Source organism: Lepidochelys kempii, chromosome 6 (genome assembly GCF_965140285.1).
Source record: "Lepidochelys kempii isolate rLepKem1 chromosome 6, rLepKem1.hap1, whole genome shotgun sequence".
NCBI classification, from domain to species: domain Eukaryota; kingdom Metazoa; phylum Chordata; order Testudines; family Cheloniidae; genus Lepidochelys; species Lepidochelys kempii.
The window spans coordinates 56,331,724-56,345,740 of record NC_136385.1 but is presented as its reverse complement, the minus strand read 5'-3'; the positions used below and the strand labels follow the sequence as shown (position 1 = coordinate 56,345,740).

The window sequence follows — 14,017 nt, the reverse complement described above, 5'->3', positions numbered from 1 at the left end:
AGGCTCATTCACTAGAATACTCACGTAAAGCAAACTGCAAAAGAATAGCAACGTGGTCAGAGCAAATCTGTTTAAAAATTCAAATGACTATTTGCAGAAAGTGATTGTTAGTATATTCCCACCTCTACTTGATCCCATGCTTTGGTTGTTATCTTCCATAAATGCTGGCATACAGCAAAGGGTTACCTCAAGTCAGATGAGCACCACCATTCAAAATACTACTGTGAATCTGTTTTCTTTCTACCTATGGTCATGATTCATGAAAGCACTTAAACACATGTTCTTAAGTTGAGGAATGTGTTTAAATCCCACTGAAGTCAATGTGACTTAGTCACATATTTAACGCTAAGTGTGTGCTTAAATGCTGTCCTGAATAAGTGTACTTTCTTGAATTGAGGTCTAAGTATTTGGCACTCATCATCATAGTGCCTGAGAACCCCAGCTAATATGCAAGGCTGTTTATATAGCCGAACCAAATGATTGCAAGTATATTTGTTCAGCAGACTTCCAGGAAATGTGAACAATCAATCACATGAGTATTGCAAATCACTAGGTGTAATTTCAGAAAGCATCTGTCTCAGGCACTGGCAGGGACTTTTGAAAACAATCTGTACTTTATCTTGGTTGCTGTGTGATTTTTGTTAAACACCAATACACCATCAAAGCCACAAGAGGAAATGAATGAGTGGCCTACTGCTGCCTAGTTTTTTGATAATTGGCAATAGAGCTAATACAGTTACATGCAATTCATAGTTATTTCATTGTAATTATCATATGGATGTTCCTTATCCTAGACAAACCCCATCACTCATATCAAATGCTGAGTGACACAGAGTCCCTCTGATATCTCTTAATGTTGCTAAGTGGTTTACTCTTTACTAATTGTAGTCACAGTTTGCTCTCAAGTCATTATTTCCCCTCATTTTAAAGAAATAATAATTTTGAGAATGCAGGGAGAATAAAGCAAACATTATAGAAGCCTCGCAGTACCTCTGTGAAGTACACAAAGATTAGATTACCCACTTGTAAATATGAAATAAAATGAAAAGAGGTGGGAGATATGAGAAGTTGCTTAAGGGTAAACAGTGACTCAGTGGCAGAACTAGAAATATAAACCAGGGTTTTGTCTCCCATTCTCTTCTAACCACTCCATGGAGTTTGTCATCCTTAGTCTGCTTTTGAAAGCCTGAAATTGGGGGAGGTTTTAAATAAAGCTCAATTTGGTGGAATTTTGCCCTACTCTCAGAACAGAATTTCAGAAGCAGGGTTTGAAGAATGGCATCAATCAAAGTCCAGAACCTATTCTTCTGAAGATAGACCTGCATATACTGTTTATTTTTATATATTTCACTCATTTATATGTACAACTCTATCTTTCCTCAATGACAAATGGGAAAATTAGATGACATGACAAGGTTGATAAGAGAGATCAAAAATAAGAGGTCCTATCTTGGGAGTTGCTGAGTGCTGCTTTTGTGGTGCTGAGCATCCTCTACTCCCTTTGACTTCAGGTGGCACTCAATTGCTTGAAGGATTAGGTCCTTGATGCACTGTTTTGTTATCCTTGTTTATTTCCAATGGCACGCACAGACTCATCCTGTGTTTTTTTTTTAAATAGATTAACATTCAGAAGGGCCCAGTAAATTATGTGAATAAAATGGAAAAAAGACTAAATAGCATATATATTAGAAAAGAGTACTCTGTGTATAGCTAGAATGTACCACATTGAAACAAACACCACACAGCAGTCCTTGTTTTGTACTCTCCGAAGAGCTTCTGAAGTCTTTTCAGTCCATGGTGATAAATTTTGGAAGTAGGTACGATAAACTAGAAATTCTGTCTCGTCAGGGAAGTGTCTCACATTGTTAAATGCATTTTGGCGGGGGTGGAGGGGAGAGGGCAAAGGAGAGAGTGAAAGGATAAGGATTTGACAAAAGAACCAACTCATGAACTTTTGTATCTCACTTGTGAGAGAGATTACTGGCTTTAAACCCAAATCAGTGCTTCCCAATATCATTACTATACCCATCTGCATAGAACTTTGTACAGTAATTTTAAGTCAACTCTCACAACCTCCTCTACTCACGTAGAAGCTTAAAGTGGTCCATTGTTCAGCTGGAGGATTGGGCCAAAAGAAATGTAATGAAGTTCAACAAGGACAAGGGCAGAGTTCTGCACTTAGGAGGGAAGAATCCCATGCAGCGCTACAAGCTGTGGACCGACTGGCTAAGCAGCAGTTCTGCAGACAAAGACCTGGGGATTACAGTGGATGAGAAGCTGGATATGAGTCACCAGTGTGCCCTTGTTGCCAAGAAGGCCAATGGCACATTGGGCTGTATTAGTAGAAATAGTGTCAGCAGCTTGAGGGAAGTGATTATTCCCCTCTATCCGGCACTGGTTAGGCCACAGCTGGAGTACTACGTCCAGTTTTGGGTCCCCTACTACAGAAAGGATGTGGACAAGTTGGAGAGAGTCCACCAGAGGGCAACAAAAATGATTAGGGGGCTGGTGAACATGACTTATGAGGAGAGGCTGAGGGAACTGACCTTATTTAGTCTGCAGAAGAGAAGAGTGAGGGGATTTGATAGCAGCCTTCAACTATCTGAAGGGAGTTTCTCAAAGAGGATGGAGCTAGGTGTTCTCAGTGGTGGCAGATGACAGCAATGGTCTCAAGTTGCAGGGGGGAGAGGTCTAGGTTGGATATTAGGAAACACTATTTCACTAGGAGGGTGGTGAAGCACTGGAATGGGTTACCTAGTGAGATGGTGAAATCTCCATCCTTAGAGGTTTTTAAGGCCTGGCTTAACAAAGCCTTGGCTGGGATGATTTAGTTGGTGCTGGTCCTGCTTTGAGCAGGGGATTGGACTAGATGACCTCCTGAGGTCTCTTCCAACCCTCATATTCTATGATTCTACTTAGCCGTACTCTGCTTAGTATTCACTGACTGTTCCTTAAGCTGGTGTTGTAAGATGGGAGAAAGATATAAAACAAATTGTGTTGGTGAATCATTAAGTCCTACTGTTCCTTTGTAATGCAGTGGTGAACAAGTGCCTTAGAAAGGTGCAGTCTTTTTTTTTTTTTTGGATGATATATAAAACCAAGTTCCTGACTATTTATAGTAATTAAACATTCATTAGACTCCTTCTGTACTAGTAGAGGTCTCAACCAAAATATCAGTTCCAGCAGTTGCATTCTGCCTTGAACAACTTCTGAAATTGCAATTGGGGGAAAAAAAAGTATTTTTTGCTTCCTATCCTAAACCGTTGTATAGCATTGCTGTGTGCATTTAAACTGCTGCCCTTTATTCCAGAAGTATTTGAACAGTGGGCGAAGTGACTAGAGGTGGCTAGGAAACCAAAGTGGTGTTGCATGAAAGCAAGTTTTCAGAAATATTTTTCTTCCTGAGTTGGGATGAAAAGCTAAAACAACATTTTCGAGGAACAAAAATCATAAATTTAGTTTGGAAACAAGTTCCCAAGTTAACAAGAATCTGGTCAATTTCACCGCTGCTATTCAGGGCTGGGCAGCAGTGAAACTGATGTTAGTTTCAGTCAGCAGCTGCTAGGGCTCCTAGGGTCTATGGCTCCATAACAACCAGCCTGGTACGCTGCTGGGGACCCAGGGAGCCTGGAAGCCCTGGCTCCCAAGCCTTCAGGCTCCCAGATCAGCCAATGCTACCATTGTGCCTGTTTTGCAAAACTGTCTGATTTCAACAACTCTGCAACCTCCATTCACAAAGTGTTTAATCTGAATTCTTCTGACCAGATCTAAAGGGGACTCCTCTGTGTAGTTTGTATGGCACTTTGTAATATAGTTTAATACAGTATAAATGTGTAGATGACTTGATTTAGATTGGTCAACAAGACAGCAGATAGCTCAGTTGATGTTTATTAGTCAAAGATGGATCAGTACAAACAGAAAGGTAAATACATACCAAACCCTGGGAAACAGCCCTGCAGTTCAAATCTGTTCAAAGTTGATCACAGACCTGTGGGCTTTTATAGCCTCCGTGTTTATTTCTCTCTACATTCTGTGATTAGTTGTATAACATTTATTTTTTTTCCTGTAGTCAATACATCCTGTACAGGTACTATGATTAATTTCTCAATACATTTTGTTCCATATGTAATAAAGTTCATCTGCTAGTAATTCTCCATTATTTTCGTATAACTATGCAAAGCTTTATGGGAGACTGGTTCAGGTTTAGTACCAAACTCTGTGCCTCCAGGTTTTAATATGTGATTATGCAGTTAAACCATCCAACACAGCTGCAAAAATAGGTTGTGGAAATGGATCACACCTTAGATATATTCTCCTTCCTTTCAGGGCACATCCTATGTAAGTTCAGTATGCTCATAGTCAAGTATACCTTTAGTTCCCCTTGACATAACCATGAGGGATGCTGGGAGCTCTAGGCCTATATGGGAACACATGTAAGATCAATATCCTATGAAATCCAAGCAGATTAGTCCATTTCTAGATGGACCTTGAATATACTACTGAGTGTGTCACAAATTCTTAGTTGGCCCTTCTTTCTTTCTGGAACGGTTTAGGTCAAGGGCTAATCCATGGTGTTAATAGAGGAATCTCTGGAGAAGAAATGTTGTCACTGCTTTTTTTCTTAACATTGTCCCATTCTGTCATAAATATAAAGAGAAGGGAAACCACCTTTCTGTATACAGTGCTATAAAATCCCTCCTGGCCAGAGGCAAAACCCTTTCACCTGTAAAGGGTTAAGAAGCTAAGGTAACCTAGCTGGCACCTGACCCAAAATGACCAATGAGAGGACAAGATACTTTCAGATCTGGATGGGGGGAACAAAGGGTCTGTCTGTGTGATGCTTTCGCTGGGAACAGATCAGGAATGCAGCCTCATAACTCTGTTAGTAAGTAATCTAGCTAGAAATGCGTTAGATTTCCTTTTGTTTAATGGCTGGTAAAAAAAAGTTGTGCTGAATGGAATGTAGTTTCCTGGTTTTGTGTCTTTTTGTAACTTAAGGGTTTGTCTAGAGGGATTCTCTATGTTTTGAATCTGATTACGCTGTAAGGTATCTACCATCCTGATTTTACAGAGCTGATTCTTTTACCTTTTCTTTAATTAAAATTCTTCTTTTAAGAACCTGTTTGATTTTTCATAGTTCTTAAGATCCAAGGGTTTGGGTCTGTGTTCACCTGTACAAATTGGTGAGTATTCTTATCAAGCCATCCCCAGGAAAGGGGGTGTAGGGCTTTGGGGGGATATTTTGGGGGAAGATGTCTCCAAGTGGGCTCTTTCCCTTGTCTTTGTGTAAGACGCTTGATGGTGGCAGCATAGGGTTCAAGGACAAAACAAAGTTTGTACTGTGGGGAAGTTTTTAACCTAAGCTGGGAAGAATAAGCTTAGGGGGTCTTTCATGCAGGTCCCCACATCTGTACCCTAGAGTTCAGAGTGGGGAAGGAACCTTGATACACCCCTCTCTACACACACATTCCCTCTTTGTCCATAGCTTCATTTGTTATTATTTAAAACTGTTTGAAGCCTGGATTCCTGTTGTATTACAGACTACAGTGCATTCTCATGGGTACAGGATTATAGATAGTTATACTTGAACCCTACCACAAAGGGTCACAGAAATCAGTTAAAACAACAACAACAAAAAAAACCCCTATGTCTTTAGCAGAGGAAAAAAATGCTCAGACATGCCACAGAATTCCAGATGCTCCAATGTCAGCTTAGAGAGACCAAAACAGAACTAGTTAGGATCACAGAAACTGATTTGAGCCTTTGCCAAAAGTTCACTTTGAATCCAAATTTTTTAAGTTAAAAAAAAAAAAGTGTTTTGTTCACTTGTTTCTTAGGGGGACTGGGTGTGCACAAACAAGGAATTTACTGCTTAACTCTGGGAACTGGAAGTTGGGGATTTCAAGTTCTATTCCCAGCTCCGTCACAGACATGCTGTCTGACTTTGGGAGAGTCACTTGACTCCTTTGGGCCTCAGTTTCCCCTTTCATCAAATGAAGAAATTGACTTTATTCACAAGGGAGTCTTATTAGGCTTAATTGTAAAATGCCTTCATATTCTCAAATGGAAAAGATTTCATAGCAAAGCCCTGGATTTTTAAAATATCGCTTTTCCTTCAGGAACTGCTTTTTTTACAGGAACTCATCGCTGTTCAATAGACTGCGGCCTACAGGATAATAGGTACTTTAAGAGGGAAAGGAATGAGTAATACTATTCCCATGATATTTCTCATGAACTCAATAAATCTTACAGATCTTACTACATTTCCAAACTATTTGCTTTCTCAACAAAAATGCCAAACTCTTTTCTGTTTCACACATCACTAAGAACTTCAGCCTTCATTAATCTATGTTGGGATTTCATGATATTTTGTAAAATGTGCTAAACTCAGTGCAACAGTTAAAAAAAAAAAAACTATAGAAAACTATTCTTTTGCTGTGATGGTTATTTTTAGATTCTCACTTTCTGCTTTTTTAATTTAATGTAGCTGAATGTTTACTAGCACTAAATCCATCAGATATTGTTTTTCACAATGAGGAATACTTCCTGACGCAAATCCTCAGCCTCACATTCTCCTCAAGGGTTGATAACAATACTAATATGTCATGCAATTTTCCATCCCTTTCTGAAGTCTCCCTCTTCCCTGCCCCCTTTCAGTTCTCACAAAACCCACCCCCTTCTTAATTTCTTATCAGGGTGTCTTAACTGTTTGTTTCCCTGTCTGCAAGGCTTTTGGATAAACTGTGCATGTGGGAGAAGGGAAAGTAGTAGGATTGTACCAGTGACAATGACCCATCCACTGGCTGGTGACATCACTTGACATGACCCATCTCCAGTGACCAAGCTAGATATCTCCACCAGCTTCCTCAGTCCCTTCTCTCAAGAAACCCCGCTTCTCTTATCCTCTTTTCCATCTCCCTCCTGCAGGCCTACCACTCCCTCCACATTTCCAGCCCCTTCCCCAATATCCATCAACTGACTCCAGAGCCTCTATTGCTGTGACAAGGGTGCTCCAGAGCCCTACATCTCCACCTAACTCCTGAGCCTCCATCTCCTCTGCACAGACGAGACCATTTATTGCCCAGGTCTGTACATGAGGGGAGGGGTCATGGAAGAAAAAAGGGGGAAACGATCTGGGGTCCCCAGCTCCAGGGAATCCCCTTTACTTGAGCTAGTACCCTCTTCTCCCCTGATAGCGCACCTTCTCCCCCTTCAAAGCTCCTCTTTATGATAGGGGCTGTGGGATGTAGCCACTCATCAAGAGCAGGAGATGCAGCTGCCTGGTTCTGCGATAGATGGGGAAAACAACACTGGGGGAATAACCACTAGGTAAAGGCTCAAAGAGAGCAGCCGGGAGGAGAGGAGGCTCCTCCCTACCCACCAGGCATCTGGTGCCACTACTGGGGGTCTACTGGGATAGCTCACCCAACTCCCACCCTTCTTGTTACCTATTTAGCATCAAATCCTCATCTCTCCCTCCAGCAATCTCTCTCTCTCCCTCTGAGGGTCACTGGAGTTTTGCTCCTCTACTTCCCTTCTCAGCTGTCTCCTCCCCAGTCCTACAGGAGGCTCTTTATTCCCACTCAATACTGCTGTCCTCTACCCACCTTCAATCACTCCTGATATGCATGTACCAAGTTCCCATGTTTTCCCTCCCTTTGCAGCTATTGTCTCCTGCCTTAGCCAGGCCTCAACTGATTGGAACTGTATTGTTTCGAAAGAGAATTGTGACTTTATTTATGACTGGCACAGTTAAAGAAGCATGCTGCTAAGCCTTTTTACCACAAACCTTCCTATAGTGCTTCCAAAAGCTCTCCCTCAGATTATTATTCTGAAAACAGAGGTCCATCTCTCAACACTGGCAGCTACATTGCCTTTACAAAGTCCAAAGACACAAACCTCTGCCTTTTAAAATAACAATCTCTGTTAAAACATCTCTCTGGCATTGGTGGTATTAGGGAAATATATAGCAAACAAAATATGTCCTCCTTCACCCATCTGCAGCTATCTGACCCTGTACCCTCACCCCAGTTCCATTCCTCCCTCCTTCCCTGACTGTTGACCACTATTCCTGTCACTCATTTTCATCAATATCTTTACACAAGGTGCCTCCGGCCCCACATCATCCCCTTAGTAATGGGAAACCTGGTGTCTGAGTGCACCCCAATGGTGGTTAGTGTCCTCTTCCACACTAATAGCCTCAACTCCTGAGAAGACCCAGACAGTTCTTTGTGCTGCTGTTGAGTCTGTACTACATTGACATCTGAAGCTGTCCCAGAGAGCCCAAGCAGTAAAATTCCACTTCTCATACCTGTCTCCTCAGTGGTTTTTTTTTTTTTTTTAATGATTCTTTTCCCGCTACTTGGGAAATGCTTGTTCCCTAATCAAGGAGGTTAGCCTCTATTTGATTGTCTCCAACCCCACCCCTTCCATTTGTACTCTAGTTCATCCCAACCCCCACACTTTCCTCTGCCCCATGTGCACCTCTATTGGGCACAGCCCTCAAACCAAGCTCTGTTTGAGTAATAATTGCCTTCACCACTAGCCTCATTCCTCTGGCACTGTGAGCCAGTCTCCTCCACCCACTACTTCTTCGGTCCTCTGCATCAGCTGCTATTGCCAGATCTCATGACTCAATTCCCACCACTAAGGGGGGAGGCGGGGAAGGTGAGCAAGGGGCTTTACTTGTGCCCCTGTCCTCTTTCAACACCCCCTGCTTTTGTCACTGCGCCTGTTCTACTATGAAATTTGCTGCAACCACCCTGCCTAATAATGCCCGTTCTTCTACCCCAAGTCCTGTAGCTGCTACTGCAATACAGCTCTTCACCTTCTCCTGGGTCTCCTTCCCCAACCTCTCCAAACTACTAGTCCTCCTGCACCCTCTGTGACCTGGTCACAGGAGCCTTCTGGTTTACTGGTTGCAAGAACTAACCCTGATGTAGTAGGCTTACCAGGGAAGCTCTTCTTCCACTCCCAGACTTGCAATACAAGCCCCTTCTCCACTGCCCTAAACTGTTCTCCAATACCTCTTTCTACCCTCCAACTCTCTTTTTTCCTACATCCTTCTTTTCCCCTCTCCTTGAATGAAAGCCTTATAAAAGACAATTGGACCTTCCCTCAGGTGTCTCTCCTGTAGAGCTGAAGGGCAGCCACAGGCCCTCCTGACTCAGTAACCATCTCGTACCTTTCATCTAAAACTGATGGGATCAGGTACCCAGTCTACCTGTGATAGATTCTGCTAAGGAGAATGAGCTGCTCCTTTGAATAGTTAATTACCTAGGTAACTGAAGAGCAGTCAATTAGCTAAGGGCAACATGGGCCTAATAGAGGGTTATGAGGGCTCAGTCAGCAAATTCTTAGATCCAGGAAGCTCCTAAGGAGATGTATTTCTTATGGGAGCTGGGTAGGGAGCTTGTAAGAAAAGGAAATCTATGAAGGGCACTTCTGAAGGGAAGAGGTTTTGAAAGGGGAAAAAGCTGAGAATGCTAAGTACCTAGGAGAGACCTGACTTGAGCAGAAAGACTTTTTAGCAGGTGGATCAGATTGCAGAGGCAATACATGCTGCTCTGTAAACAAGTTGCAGTAGTTTGACCTAAGTGGGGATCCTGTGTTCAGTAAAGTAACCCTTCATCTGGTGATGGCAAGAGACTTGACTCTGGAAAGGGGTCCCTGGTCAAGAGGACTTTACTAATAAGGAGCTTGGAAGGAGGAGACAAATGGACTCAGGTGTGGTAGACAGACTAAAGATTACTTGCCCCCCTTTTTCCACACTCTTTTCCCACCAGCTAGATACTGGGGTTAAGTCTTGCTTGTGTACCATGTTTGGCCTTTGGCTAAATAAAGTAGATTCATAGAGGGGACACTATTCACTACATAAAAAGTTCATTGAACTTATTGAAAGCTCTTTAGGGGAAACTGAAGTTGTTCCATAGTGGGTGAAGGATAACAGGCTAGCCTTCACACAATGGGTCCCTCCAGGGCTGAGTGCCCTCTGTAACACCAATATCATTAGCTCACTTTAGTTGGAGCGCAGGTTCATATATCTGAATTGTTAATATTGTAACAGGGCCAAGTTTTGCTCTCAAACTGCTTAAAGCCAGTCTGCATCTCTTAATAATTACACAGATCTAATATGTCATAATCATAGCTCCATGGAGGGCTGACAAAATTGTAGAGCTGTATCACACTACCTGCTTCCACTCCATGAGTATCCAATGGCAAGACTGATCTCTTTGCAAGTATTTCAATCGTAGACTTTAGAGATGACAGGCCTATTTGATTATCCAGTGCATTGTCTTCTAGTTCTGGATTGTCTTCAACAGTGTATTCTTTCTCTGATAGGTGTTCAGTTTGAAGTTACTAAAGTCTTCTAAGCAGTGAAGCCTATACCACATTATATTTGGAAAGCTATCCGATTTTGCCAGTGGAGTGACCAAAAAGGGAACTCTGCCTAAAGCTGAGAACTGTCACTTCCACTGCAGGGTTATTTTCTATGGGTGGGATTTTTCAAAAGCTCTTAACACCGCTCTAACTTTACTCCCATTCAAGTTAATGGTAAAGCTACCTTTGCCTTCAGTCGGAGCAGTTAGACCAGTGCTGATCACTCTAGAAAATTCTATTGCACATACATACTTACTAGTGCCTTGTCCAGTATATTTGAAGTGGTCAGTCTTACGCCATTTCCCCAGAGAGACCATTCCAAAGTTAATTAGATTTCACTGGTAGAAGTTTGGCTTGCTACAACACTCAAATTTCCGTCTTCTTCGTTTTTTCCTATTGGTAGCCATTACAAACGTGTAGAAACGGGTGCTATTCTGGAGTACCAACCAAACAAATTTCTTCAAAATCCTTCTGTCCATATTGACCAAGGTGAAATGTCCTCATTTTCATCAGGAAACAACCTTTTAGTGACAATAATGGCACAGATTCATGGCCCTCAGCAAACCTGTAAAATGGAGGTGTTTTGCCACAATAGAAAATACACTCGTTTTTTCTAGTAAAGCATAATCTTTTTCTCATAGGAGAAAAGAGAGGGAGAAAAAAAAAAACAACCAAACAAAAACTGCTCACAGTCAAAATTCCTTGTTTTCTACATATGAAAAAAAAATTGTGTCAATTTTGAGGTACAAGTGCTGCAATAATAAAACCCTACTCTCTTTGTTACATTGTGATTTCCTCCCCACTCCCCCATAGATGTGTCAATTGGGAAGGTTTTGTTTTTCAGCACTTGTCACTTATGTGCAATCTTCAGTAGTCTAACTTAATGTCTTTTTTTTTATTTGTCTTCTCCAGAAATGAATTTCTCTCTTGCAAGAATTCAAGATAGTTTAGTGATGTGGGAGCCAAACAAGCTGACATTCGATTGGATAGTCTGAACATCATGTAAGTTCAATGGGTTTATGTTAGTGATGATAGCATATGAGTTTAGGCTAACGGGTGTGACTGGTTTCACCCAAAGAGCTAATGGTTAGAGATTTAAAAAAAAAAAAAAAAAAAGCATTTGGGTAATAGCAGCACCCAAAATAATATGAGAAATTCTGTCAGATGTCAGGCCTTTCTGTTGCCTTTAGTGTAATTTTGCCTTATACCTTATGGTACACAGTCTCTTCTAGGTGAGATAAGCACAGAGAACACCTTATAAGTGAAAGCCCCAATTTTCCTTTAAAAGGAATTAAATTTAAAAGGTCCATCTGCAAGGTAAACTCTCTTTGGAATCCTCCTTAATTATTCATTTTCTGTCTTCAGACTTAATTGACATCAATGGGAATTGTTTTTCCTCAAGAATCAGGCCCATAGGTAAGCTGTATTAGGGAACACATGGAGGCAGCAAGCCATGAAACTAGCCCTCCTCTTCTGGTCCTCTGTCAGTGCTGCTGACTTGTGTGTCAACTGAAACATGAATGTAAGGCCATAACATACTAGATTCATGGTGATCAGTGGGAATTCTGTCTCTGCTGAGGATGCTGTCTCTTAGCCTGACTCATAAACATTAGTCTTCATCACATGCTACTATGCAATAGATAACCTCAGCTCAGGGAGAATCCATGACAACACAGGCCAGGATTTATGATAATTCATAAAACTAAGCACTAGAGAAAATTATACAGAGCCTGCCTGGCCAAAGTCTAGATAGACCTCGCTATTAATTCTCTTGCCCAAAAATAGCATCATCTTGACCTTTATGTAGCAGGAATGCTACAAACTAAGCTACAGAGCGGCAGCCAGTGATGTAAACTTTGATTAAACTTTTCAGCTCTGAGAAGATCCTAAGTAATATTAATGACCTTCCCTGGTGTATTAGTACATTAAACCTGAGAAGGACAAAAGGCCATTTCTTCCAAGTCTGATTGCAATATGCACTAAGCACGGTCAGTCTAGAATAGCAAAATCATCTCTGATATTGCTGTTAGTGGGATTGTAATTCTTGATTTTTTTTCCCCCTATATTTGTTGGACATTCCTGACTAGAGCCCTTTTGGTCTGATATAGGTCCAGTGTAAGATTCCAGTGCAAAAAGATTCTGCAAAAAGAGTGTCTGTGAAATTCCATTTGAATTTTGAATAGTGGCTTGGTTCTACTATGTTCATACTCTTGTTTACCTCCCTCCTGCCCCATCAACACTATTCATAAACATTTGTGAGAGCAGGTTTTGTTCACCCAAATACTTGGGAACTGGATGTTTGTCCTGTTTATAATACCCAAATTATCGTGACTGCAAAGGATTTTGTGCATAATCAAAAAGATTCACTGTTGTTTGATAGTTGCTGTTCACTGCTTATAATTCTTTTAGTTATTCTTGTGCTTTAAAAGCTCCAGTGAGAGAGTAGAAACGATACTATGTGACTTAAATGACCAGTTACTATTCCAGAATAGTGAGTAGCCAAATTGTAAAGTTTGTAAACAACCAATATGCTAAAATTTGTTCACAAACACGTTTCAAACAATTATGAGTAGTAAATTAATTAGTACAAGTTGGTCTGTTCACAGATGACTTATGAAAAGAAATATGGGCTAAATTCATTGAAGTTCTTTTGAAACCAGTCATTCAACTATCTGTCTGTGGTATCCAGATTCATCCCTTTAAGTAGGATATTGGCGATATTTATAGTTTTATTCATGATAAATGCAGGATTAGATTGCAGAGGAAAACAAATATTTTCATGAGTCTGATCTGTACATCAAAATGTTTCTGTTCAAAAATGTGTTTAAAAGATCAGTGGTAATGTGGTTTAAGTTCAAAATGTTCATTGTTTTGGAGAGAAAATAGATTTTCAAAACTTAGTTTGTTCACTAAAAATGTCCTTTCCATTTATTTTAAAAGTTAATGTTTTAAAAACTTACTATAGTGCTGATGTCTCAAACCCAATACACTCTCTTGTTCTAGAATGAGTGAAACTGATCATAGAGCAATTTAAAAATAAAAATGAAACTACTGACTACAGGATCTTGGGGTGGAGGGTTGAACAAGAAGCGTCCCAATCCCCTTGCATAGCTGCATGCAGTAGCAGTCCATTCATCCTCTGCCCTCTGGGCTGCACAGGGATTACTTGCTCCTGCTCCCCTTTGAGGAACAGAAGAACAAGAAGGATGCAGAGATAAAGAGGGGCATGCCCCACTTCTGTATCAGAATACACAGCAGAGCCAGGGCACCAGTGGAAGCAAGTGTAATGGTGGAGCACATTGTTCACACCCTATACGCAAAATTTCTGCCTCTGGCGGCACATGTGGATGTACTTGTGGTAGCTGTAATCTAGCTAGTTCAACAAAAATAAATGTGAGGATGCAGAGGCATGGGTTTCAGCACACGCTGACCAGCATGTGTGTATCCAGAGGGGTCAGGCAGGATCGTGCAGTCTAGGCTGAAGCCTGTGTCACTGTGTCCTCATGTTTTTTTTTTCGTGAGCTACCTAGAGTACAGCTAATGTGGATACGATACAAACTGCAATGTACAGTAGACAAACTGTAAGTGAAGTTCCCAAAAAATGAACAAGATAATTAAACATACCCCAGTGTTGGGA

At 41.2% G+C, this 14,017-nt stretch overlaps 1 protein-coding gene across 10 annotated transcripts in view; it reads left to right on the top strand.

Annotated features, from left to right (window-relative positions):
- Positions 1 to 14,017, top strand: part of LRRC4C (leucine rich repeat containing 4C) — an 850,059-nt gene that overhangs the window by 350,044 nt on the left and 485,998 nt on the right. For 8 of the 10 annotated variants that reach the window (XR_013635945.1, XM_073348026.2, XM_073348035.2 and 5 more), the window contains one exon: positions 11,293 to 11,382. The exons of the other annotated variants lie outside the window; for them this stretch is intronic. The gene's annotated coding sequence lies outside the window, so the exon portion shown is untranslated. The remainder of the gene's footprint in view (positions 1 to 11,292; positions 11,383 to 14,017) is intronic. 10 annotated transcript variants of the gene reach the window in all.